The sequence below is a fragment of the Enhydra lutris genome, unplaced genomic scaffold (assembly GCF_002288905.1).
Source record: "Enhydra lutris kenyoni isolate GAN:26980312 unplaced genomic scaffold, ASM228890v2 scaffoldscaffold18, whole genome shotgun sequence".
NCBI classification, from domain to species: domain Eukaryota; kingdom Metazoa; phylum Chordata; class Mammalia; order Carnivora; family Mustelidae; genus Enhydra; species Enhydra lutris.
This window is the reverse complement of record NW_019154102.1, coordinates 32,562,824-32,572,088: the sequence shown is the minus strand read 5'-3', so window position 1 is coordinate 32,572,088 and position 9,265 is coordinate 32,562,824. Positions and strand designations below refer to the sequence as shown.

Below are 9,265 nucleotides of genomic sequence, written 5' to 3'. Positions count from 1 at the left end.
GCAATTAATCTTTGACAACAGAGCCAAGAATACTTAATGGGGAAAAGACAGTCTCCTCAACAAATGGTGTTGGGAAAACTGGACCACTCTCTTACACCATACACAAAAACTCAAAATATTTTAAGGACCTAAATATAAGACGTAAAACCATAAGCATCCTAGAATAGAGCATAGGCAGTAATTTCTCTGATGTAGACCATAGCAACATTTTTCTAGATATGTCTCCCAGGGGAAGGGAAGCAAAAGCACAAATAAATTATTTAGATTACATCAAAAGAAAAATCTTCTTTACAGCAAAGGAAACAATCAACAAAACTAAAAAGACAATCTACTGAATGGAGTAAGATACTTGCAAATGACATATCCGATAAAGGGTTAGTATACAAAATATATAAAGAACTTATACAACTCTACACCAAAAAACAAAATAATCCAATTAAAAAACGGGCAGAATGCATTAACAGACATTTCTTCAAAGAAGACATATAGATGGCCAAGAGACACATGGAAAGATACTCAACACCACTCATTATCAGGGAAATGCAAATTAAAACCATAATGAGCTATTGCCTTGCACCTGTCAGAATGGCTAAAATAAAAAAACCCGAAAAATAACAAGTATTGGTAAGGATGTGGAGAAAGAGGAACCCAATGCAAACTGGCACAGTCACTGGGGAAAACAGTATGGAGGCTGCTCAAAAAACTAAGAATAGAATTACCATATGACCCAGCAATTCCGCTACTGGATATTTACCAAAAGAATATGAAAACACTAATTCAAAAGATATGTGCACCTCTATGTTTATTGCAGCAGTATTTACAATGCCAAATCATGGAAGTAACCCAAGTATTCATTGGTAGACGGATGGATAAAGGAAAGTAGTATATACACACAATGGAAAACTACTCAGCCTGAGAAATGAATGAAATCTTGCATCTGCAACAACATGGATGGATCTAATGGGTAAATGCTGAATGAAATAAGTCAGAGAGAGACTGGTATCATATGATTTCACTTGTACATAGAATTTAAGGACCAAAAAGGAAAATGAACAAAGAAAATAGAGACAAACCAAAAAACCAGACTCTTAATTATGAAGAACAAACTGATGGTTACCAGAGGCATTAAGAGTACACTTATTTTGATGAGCACTGAGTAATGTATAGAATTGAATCATTATATTGCACATCTGAAACTAATATAACACTGTAGGTTCATTATGCTGGGGTTTAAAAAAAGAGAGAGAGGTACAATGAATTTTTGTATCTCAGTCATCAAAATATACTCCTAGCTGTCAAATTCAACTTTTATCTAAGGCTTTACTCTTTCTATATCTCTCACCCATTTGCATTTTTCACTTACCCTCTTTGAGGTGATTACTTTCAAATATCTCTCTATTTTGGCTTCACTCCTGAGGGGCAATTTCATATTTTCAACTACCACAAGGATAATTCAGATGGCTAGCCTATCGTCAAATCCTGTTCTACATTTTGAAAGAATTTATGTTTCCTTCAACACAAATTTTCTCCTACAGTTGACTGATTCCTAATAGTCTATTTTTTCCACCTACGTTTCTTAGTCTCTGTTGCAGGTGGACTAAGCCTACAGGTATATACAAAGACTAGCTGTGCACCATAATAACCCTAGCAGTCATGCACCATCCAAAGGAGGCAGCCCCATGCTGTGGCACATTATTTGCATGCAGAGATGTGAATGTATTGTGCCTCATGTGATTGTTTTTAGGTGAATCCAGAAATCCAGATTTTCATGTGAAATTTTTCAATTTTCAAACATTGGTTCAAATTTATTCATCACTATTTGGGCCACAAAAAATGTCTGTGGGATATATTCTGCTGATGGGACATTTGTTTGCAATCTGGAACTGCATGATCGCTAAGTCTTTGTCAGCAAACAACACCACATCCATTAGGCAGATGTTCACACATTGGTCCATAATAATATTATGGAAGTATCTATTTCATTGTATCATAACCCTGCTTTAAAAACAAAAATTAAAACAGATAAACAAAAATCCTAGAGCTGCCTGGCCTTTAAACCTCATACTACCCACTCTAAGCAAACTCATCTTCACAAAAATGTGCCATGTTCATTTACTTGTGTTTGTATATCTTTTCTACTGTGCTGGCTACCATGTGATCATCTATGCCCCTGCTGCTTAGCCAAATCATATCAATCCTTAAGGGTCACCCAACTCATTCAAAGCAACCTTCCTTGATCAGTAGAGTCATCACTGGGCCACTTTTATTTTGAATCCTTGATGCATTTATAGCTGAGAGCACATTAAGTTGCCTTTAAATGCATTATCATGTATTAGCAGTACTATTCCAAGTACATTAGCACTCTCTCTTAAACCAGAATGAAAGCTGGAACAGTTCTTGAAACATGCCATTTGTATATTTCTCAAAGTGTTAAGTGCTATTCTTCAGCATTACGTGACAAATTTTCCTGTGTCACTCACACTCAGACTGCTAGCGCATAGGACAATACTCCACTACAAATGCAGCTGGTAACACCTTTAGAGAAGATGGGTGAGGACGTTCTAACTTGAAAGCAGTCCGCGTCTAGTAGAAGGTAAAAGGGGGTAGAGAAAGAGAGTAAGCAGAGGGACATCTAGCACATTTTTTAAAAAATTTTTAAAGATTTTATTTCTTTATTTGACAGACAGAGATCACAAGTAGGCAGAGAGGCAGGCAGAGAGAGATAGAGGGAAGCAGGCTCCCCACTGAGCAGAGAGCCCAATGCGGGGCTCGATCCCAGGACCCCAAGATCATGACCCGAGCCGAAGACAGAGGCTAAACCCACTGTGCCACCCAGGTGCCCCTATCTAGCACATCTTAACATAATTACTTACTTACTATACAAAAAGGCAAGGAGAAAAAGATCATGATTGTTTAACAGAGAATTTGAATTCCAAATAAATTATCTTACAAAAAAAATCAAACTTGCTTTTTCAAACATTTCTGAACTAGTTAAAGAGAAAAAAAAATCACATTGCAAAGAAAAATCTGTAGGCTTATATAGCAAGTTAAGACCACTATATTCATAGAATAAATAAATGCTTCAAATATTTTACACAAATCCAAATTTTTCAAAAAACAGGTCAAATGTTTACCATATGTTTGTTTTGGCAACTGAAATACCATTTATCAAACTGACATTAAACTTGACTGCACTTCCTATCCTACAAACAGCACAGGTGCGTCACTGAGGCTGATATGTACATGTGCGTATTACATACGTGTGAAATGTCTGACACTGCTGGGCATACTATTTCCATAAGTAGTTTAACTCTCTAAAAGTCCCTTGGACTATCTTGAATCAAATGGCAAAGAATCAGAGAAGGCAAGTGCTTTGACATTTGGTCAAAGAATTTGAAAATGCAAAAATTTGTAATGGTTTTGGGATTTAAGAAGATTGAACATTAGAAAAAAGTCAATATTCCTTACAAAATACCTGGATATGGAGAGTATATGCAACACAGTCATGTCAAAGAGTATAAGAGGAAGGTGTATTACAGAACTCTGGCTTCATTAGTTCTGTACCTATTGTTTTATTCTAAGTTTTACCTAAACTTGGATGGAAAGTCTATCAAATAATATGGTTTTTTTTCCCACTTCTAATAACCAGCTTTAAGAAGAAGTACAGTGCAAGGGTATAGATCTTTCTGTACTCATACTTCTATGGCCAATTTGATTTTTATTGTGATGTGATATTGTAATTAATATCATGCTAAAAATAAAATCAACTGTATTATGTTTTTGTCCACAACATTCAAGTATCTTATTGCTAAAATATTCCAAAATGAATCCAGTAAACATTTGCTATTTCCAATAGCCTGAGAGATGGATACAACCTTTTTTTTTTTTTTAACCAATTACAACTAAACTGGGCTGAGAACAGCTGTGTTGAAACCCCATAAACCAAAGCCAGTCATCCAAAAACCGAAAATACTAACATTTTCCATCCAAGATAGAAAAAAAATATGCAAAGTAAAGAAAACCCCACAATTAATCAAGTAACCAATCAACATTCATTTCTCTGTTATTCAAGCTAATAGTTCTTTGAAGTTTGAAGTTTCTGCCATTGTTATTTATTGGTGGCTCCTAGAGTCATGATTTCCATGTCAGATGACAGCGTTCCATTGACCCCTTTGTCCAGAGGTAACTTTGCACAGCTGATTATATTTTTCTGTTTAAAAAATGGCAACATTTGTATTAACACACAATGCTTGATCCTTCTAAGAGCATTTCAATTATGAATGCTAATGTCTGCCCACAGAAATAAATTAGAGTGCTGGAGCTGGATTCAGAATCATTCTGGTGTGTTTTATGCTCAGACAGTACCTCTCAAGGCCAGCTCTCCACTCATCAGGCACCAATGTAGAATGACATATTTGGAGGATGCTCCAAGCACTCCACTCCTATCAGCCATCTCCCCCACCAGAACTGACCCTCAACACTGGAATCTATGTGCAATGCTGTGAGTTCCATGTCAGGGTTACATGTATATCCTCAAAATGACTGGAAGTACATTTATGGAATTGGTGCCTATAATCTTGGGCATCAAAGTCACCATCTACCTTACACCAATGTACTGTGATGCCTCTGGGTTTTTTTTTTTTTTACTAGTTCTTGTATGGGTTCTGATGTTTGAGATGATACTATACCATGGTTAAAAATGTAGTCTTTCACTATGTCAAGAACTGAGTTATCTGACTGAGCAGATAACAAGGCACATCAAACAGTATGGTCATTTCTGGTAACCTGTCCAGCTGAATGTGTGAGGCTTTTTTGGTAAAGCATCCCAGTTTCTCATTCTGTTTTCACATACCACCAAGACTCGGCTTTTCTCCTTCTTGGACTAAATCCTCTGCAATGTTAGTCCCAGGCTCTCTGACTTCTGGAAGTCGTCTATTGGCTTAGTAGTCTCCTGTTCAGTGGTGTTCACCTCTTATAAAAGAGACAGCAGTCATTTATCCTGGAGCTTCCCTTTAAATCACTAAAATGCCATATCAGGACCTCCTTTGTGATGCTCTCTCTTGGATCTCTGGGACAGCAAGTTAATCCTTTCTAAGTCACGATCCTTTTCTGAGAATCTCATGAGAGATTTATAGACTCTCTTTCTCTCTCTTTTTTAAAAAAGATTTTATTTATTCATTTGCAGAGAGAGAGCTAGAGAGGGAAAACGAGCAGGGGAACAGGGAGAGAGAGAAGCAGGCTTCCGGCTGAGCAGGGCACCTGATGCGGGGCTTGATCCCGGGACCTTGGGATCATGACCTGAGCCAAAGGCAGACGCCTAATGACTGAGACACCCCGGTGCCCCGATTTATAGACTCTCTTCCCAGAAAAGTGATAATCCCTATCCTGTTTCTGTGCCTCCCGCAACAGCAGCTCAGGTGCAGCTCCCCTGTCCCCTTTACCCGGATGTACGGCTGTGAGCTGTGCTTGCAGCTTCCTCACTTCCCATCCATCACCTGAAGTAGCTCTTTGGAGGGAGAAACAGACTCTGAAGAAAACCAAAATTCTTGGTTTGATACGTTATGCTCGAGCTGTTTTCAGCATGACTTTTGCTCTTTCCAGATTGGTTGACCCGTGTTGGCAATGAGAAAGAGTAAAAGAGACCACTAGCCCCATCTGGCTGCATATGGTACCTCTCAGCCTGTGGTTGATGGTGTGAATGCCTGGGGGGGTGGGGGGCAAAAGGCCAGGTCAAATGGTCCTTTTATAACAAAGAAGTCAGGGAACCAGGCCAACTAGTTGATTGTCCTAACTTCTAACTCCCAAATCCAAACCCTGTATTCACCTAGCAGTTATTTCAGATGAAGAGGAAAAATCTCTTCATTTATTTTCTAATTATTCCAGTTGGTTTTGAGAAAGAAAAACTTTTTCTGGTTAAATTATATGCAACTTCTAAGGAAGAATTTAAGAGAGTTGAGCCAGGGGAATTAACACTGAAATGATTTTTATAAGCTTCAACAACATTATGACTCAAAAATAAAGTAATAATTTTAAATGCTTTGAATGTTTTATGAGAAGAAAATGAGTTAGGTACTGAGAAAGAGTCCAAGAGTTGTCATTTGGCATTGCATTCCTCCCAGCTCATACATTCCCTAGAGTGATGACCTCTAACTGAAGGTTACAAGAATAAAGCATGGCATGATGTAGAGGATGGAGCTGTAGGGGGTATTAGCCCAGGGAATGTGTGGGCTGAATACGCTCCCATTATGTCAGCATGAGATTATTTGGATCCATGTTTTTTCCTCCATGGACCTGAGACCAGGTGGGACCTTTGGTTTCCTCTGACTCTGTTATTGCTTGAGTTTCCAGGACTGCCTGTTGGAAGGGGAGGCGAACGTGGAACAGACAGCAAGCCCCATATGCCCTGGGACTAGGCATTTGGTATGCTGCTCATGGTGCTGCTATCACAGACTCTGACCTTTCTGCCCATCTGGGACCCACCCCCCCTTTCTGTCTCAGCGAACCCCTTCATCCTGGCCCACTGTCTTCCTGGATAGAGGAGTCTGCCCGGCTTTATCTTCTCCAGGCCCATTCTCTCCCTGGCTCATTTTGAACAAAACTCCAGTACTACTCACCACCCTGTTCTTTCTCTTCCAGGATCACATGCATGAGGGACAGTTTAGCTAAATGAACTTATTAACCTTTATTGAATGTTTATTGTGTACCAGGCACTGTTCTAAATGCTTTGCTCATATGAACTCATTTAATTCTCTTGTTGATTATGTGAGGTCCATATTATTATCCCCATGCAGTAATTTTCCCAAGTTAACACAGGTATTAGGGGACAGAGCCAAGATTCAAATCCAGATAGTTTGGTTCCCAAAGGCTGAACTCTTAACCATCACATTGTAAGGCCTCTGTAAATAAACACCCAGGTGGTAAAATGGGAAAGCCAGACCAGCACGTGAAATCATTCAATATTTATTGTATTTGTATTCTGTACCAGGCTCTTATGCCTGCAATGACAGATCCTAAGTCATACTAGATAACAATTTTACATTCTCTGAGTTCCCAAACTAGTAAACAATAAAACAAAGGACACTGTGATCATGACTAGAAGAAAATGCAGTCTCATTTACTAAGAGAGCACAGAAGAGAGAGTGAGCAGTCCCTGGACAGAGGATCAGGGAACCCTTCATGGTTGAGCCAGAGTTTGATCTGGATCCAAGCATTGTATTTGAGCTTTAGAAGGGAGGAAAAAAGGCAGCAGTTCCAGGAAAGGGACCAAGAGAGTCTCTTTGTACAGGTTCAGCATATAATTCTGGATAAGAACCAGAATAGGAGCAGAACATAGAGCTGAGAAGGCAAGGCTAGAATTTAGAAAACCTCATATGCCAGGTTAAAGAGTTTGTATAAAAACTGAAAGGCGACATATGTCGGAGGTCTTGAGCATGCTTCAGGAGAAATGACTGGGCAGTAGAGTAGGACATCAATCGGAACTAGGAGCAACAAGATAGGAGGTAAGGCAGTTTCTTAGAAGGGTCACTAAGTAGTGGGCACACGGGGACAGGGGGAGAAATGAACTTGAGAGCCATCTAAAAAGTTGGGACAAAAGTCTTACTGAGTTGGATATGAGAAGTGAGGAAGAGTGAACTGTTGGAGCTGGTGGGAGTCAGAGTGCCCAGGCCCTTGCCCATGGCTGAGTATCTTTTCCCTTCACCTGATTTCTTAGCACACCTCGCCCAACAAACATGAAGTGAAAGGCCTCCACTTCCACTACTCTGCCTTCTGTGACCCTCAGAAGAGGCAGAATAAAGTGGGTCTTGGCTGAGATCAAACCCCTCTTGGTACCTAAGAAACTGATACTGACAAGTGCATAGAGCACTTACTGAAAATTTGTGAGGCTCCACTTAGAAACTGCATCAATTCTTATAGCTACAGTTCTTAAAAAGAGTCAGGGGAACTCCCAAAGTAACCTAGAGAGCCACAGCTCAAACAATGATAGGTCGAGTTAATTGTTTACTTATACCTTTGTTTTATTCTGGGATCTCAGGGAGGGAAAAAGATGAAGTACTATTTTGAGAAGGGCTTTGAGAACAGGTGTGATCTACTGAGCAGCAATGTTGGCTGTGGATACAGGAGGGGGAATAATGGAAATGGACCACATACAAGCTATCCCAACTCAGGCCCAGTTTTTGTGGGATCCTGGAGTTAAAATGGGGGACCATCTATAGGGACAAGATCCCTTGAGTATCTCTAGGGGACTTTGGGAGTATGGCTTTTTTTCTGTGAGAACTTTTTAATGGAAATGTCAATAGCCTTAAAAAAGAAATGGAGATTACCTTGCTTCACTAGGAGCCTTAGGAGACTAGCAGATATGTTGGACCTAGTTTTGGCAAATGATTTCACTTCAAAAGGAAGAATAGGACCTAGTGTGATGGATACATGGGTTTCTTCACTGACTGAGATCTATATTTTCTTATTAGTACTGGTCTGAAGGGACCCACTGCTCTTCTTCTTCTAGTGGTTCCCTTCCCTTGGACCCAAAAGAGTGAGATAATGAGACAGAACTGGATGGCTTAGACCTGTCTTTCCTTCCTTGACAATAATTTCAGGACATGTGCTCTTTTGGTACAGCCATGTGATAGTGAAGGGAAATTCCAAAGTCACAGGGTTGTTCCCAAACCATGCCTGGACTCAGTCTGAGGTTGAATGACCTAGACATCAAATCCACTGCCCTTTTCATGACTGCAAACTGGAATATCAAATGTTGCTTTCTTCATGTGACTTTGTCACCTGTCAATCAATTTGCTCAGAGTCTGCGGCTTGCCCAACTATCACTTCTCTTATTCAGATGAAAGCCAAAGTGTTACATAATATACAATCTATATTCTCCATTGGTTCCTACCAATGACACTTCATAAAAGAGGCTGATGTGACTGCCTAAAACCCAAAGTGTTAATTTCACCAATCCTAAGAGATCCCCTTTTTCTTCTTAGGGGCTGTTGGAGTGGAGTGGTTGTATTAAGCTGTTATCTCTAAATTTATCTAGTATGAGTCAGGTAATGGCCAGCATTGCATTTATCCTAATTCAAACTGATGCCTGATCTTATGAGCAGACGTCAGTCAGTTTAGAGGTAGGGGCATAAACAAAACTTGGCAGTGACTTGGAAGAATCTTTCACTCAAAGGCTGGAATCAAGATTCTCTAAGCTATGAATTCATTAGGAGGCAGCATTGGTAAGAGATGGCGGTAGAGGCCAATGAAGCAACGTTGCCGTATCTAG

The 9,265-nt window shown here is 39.7% G+C and overlaps 1 pseudogene; it reads right to left on the bottom strand.

Annotated features, from left to right (window-relative positions):
- Positions 1-4,029: 4,029 nt before the first annotated feature.
- On the bottom strand, positions 4,030-5,488 carry LOC111147999 (annotated as a pseudogene).
- Between the last annotated feature and the right edge of the window lie 3,777 nt (positions 5,489-9,265).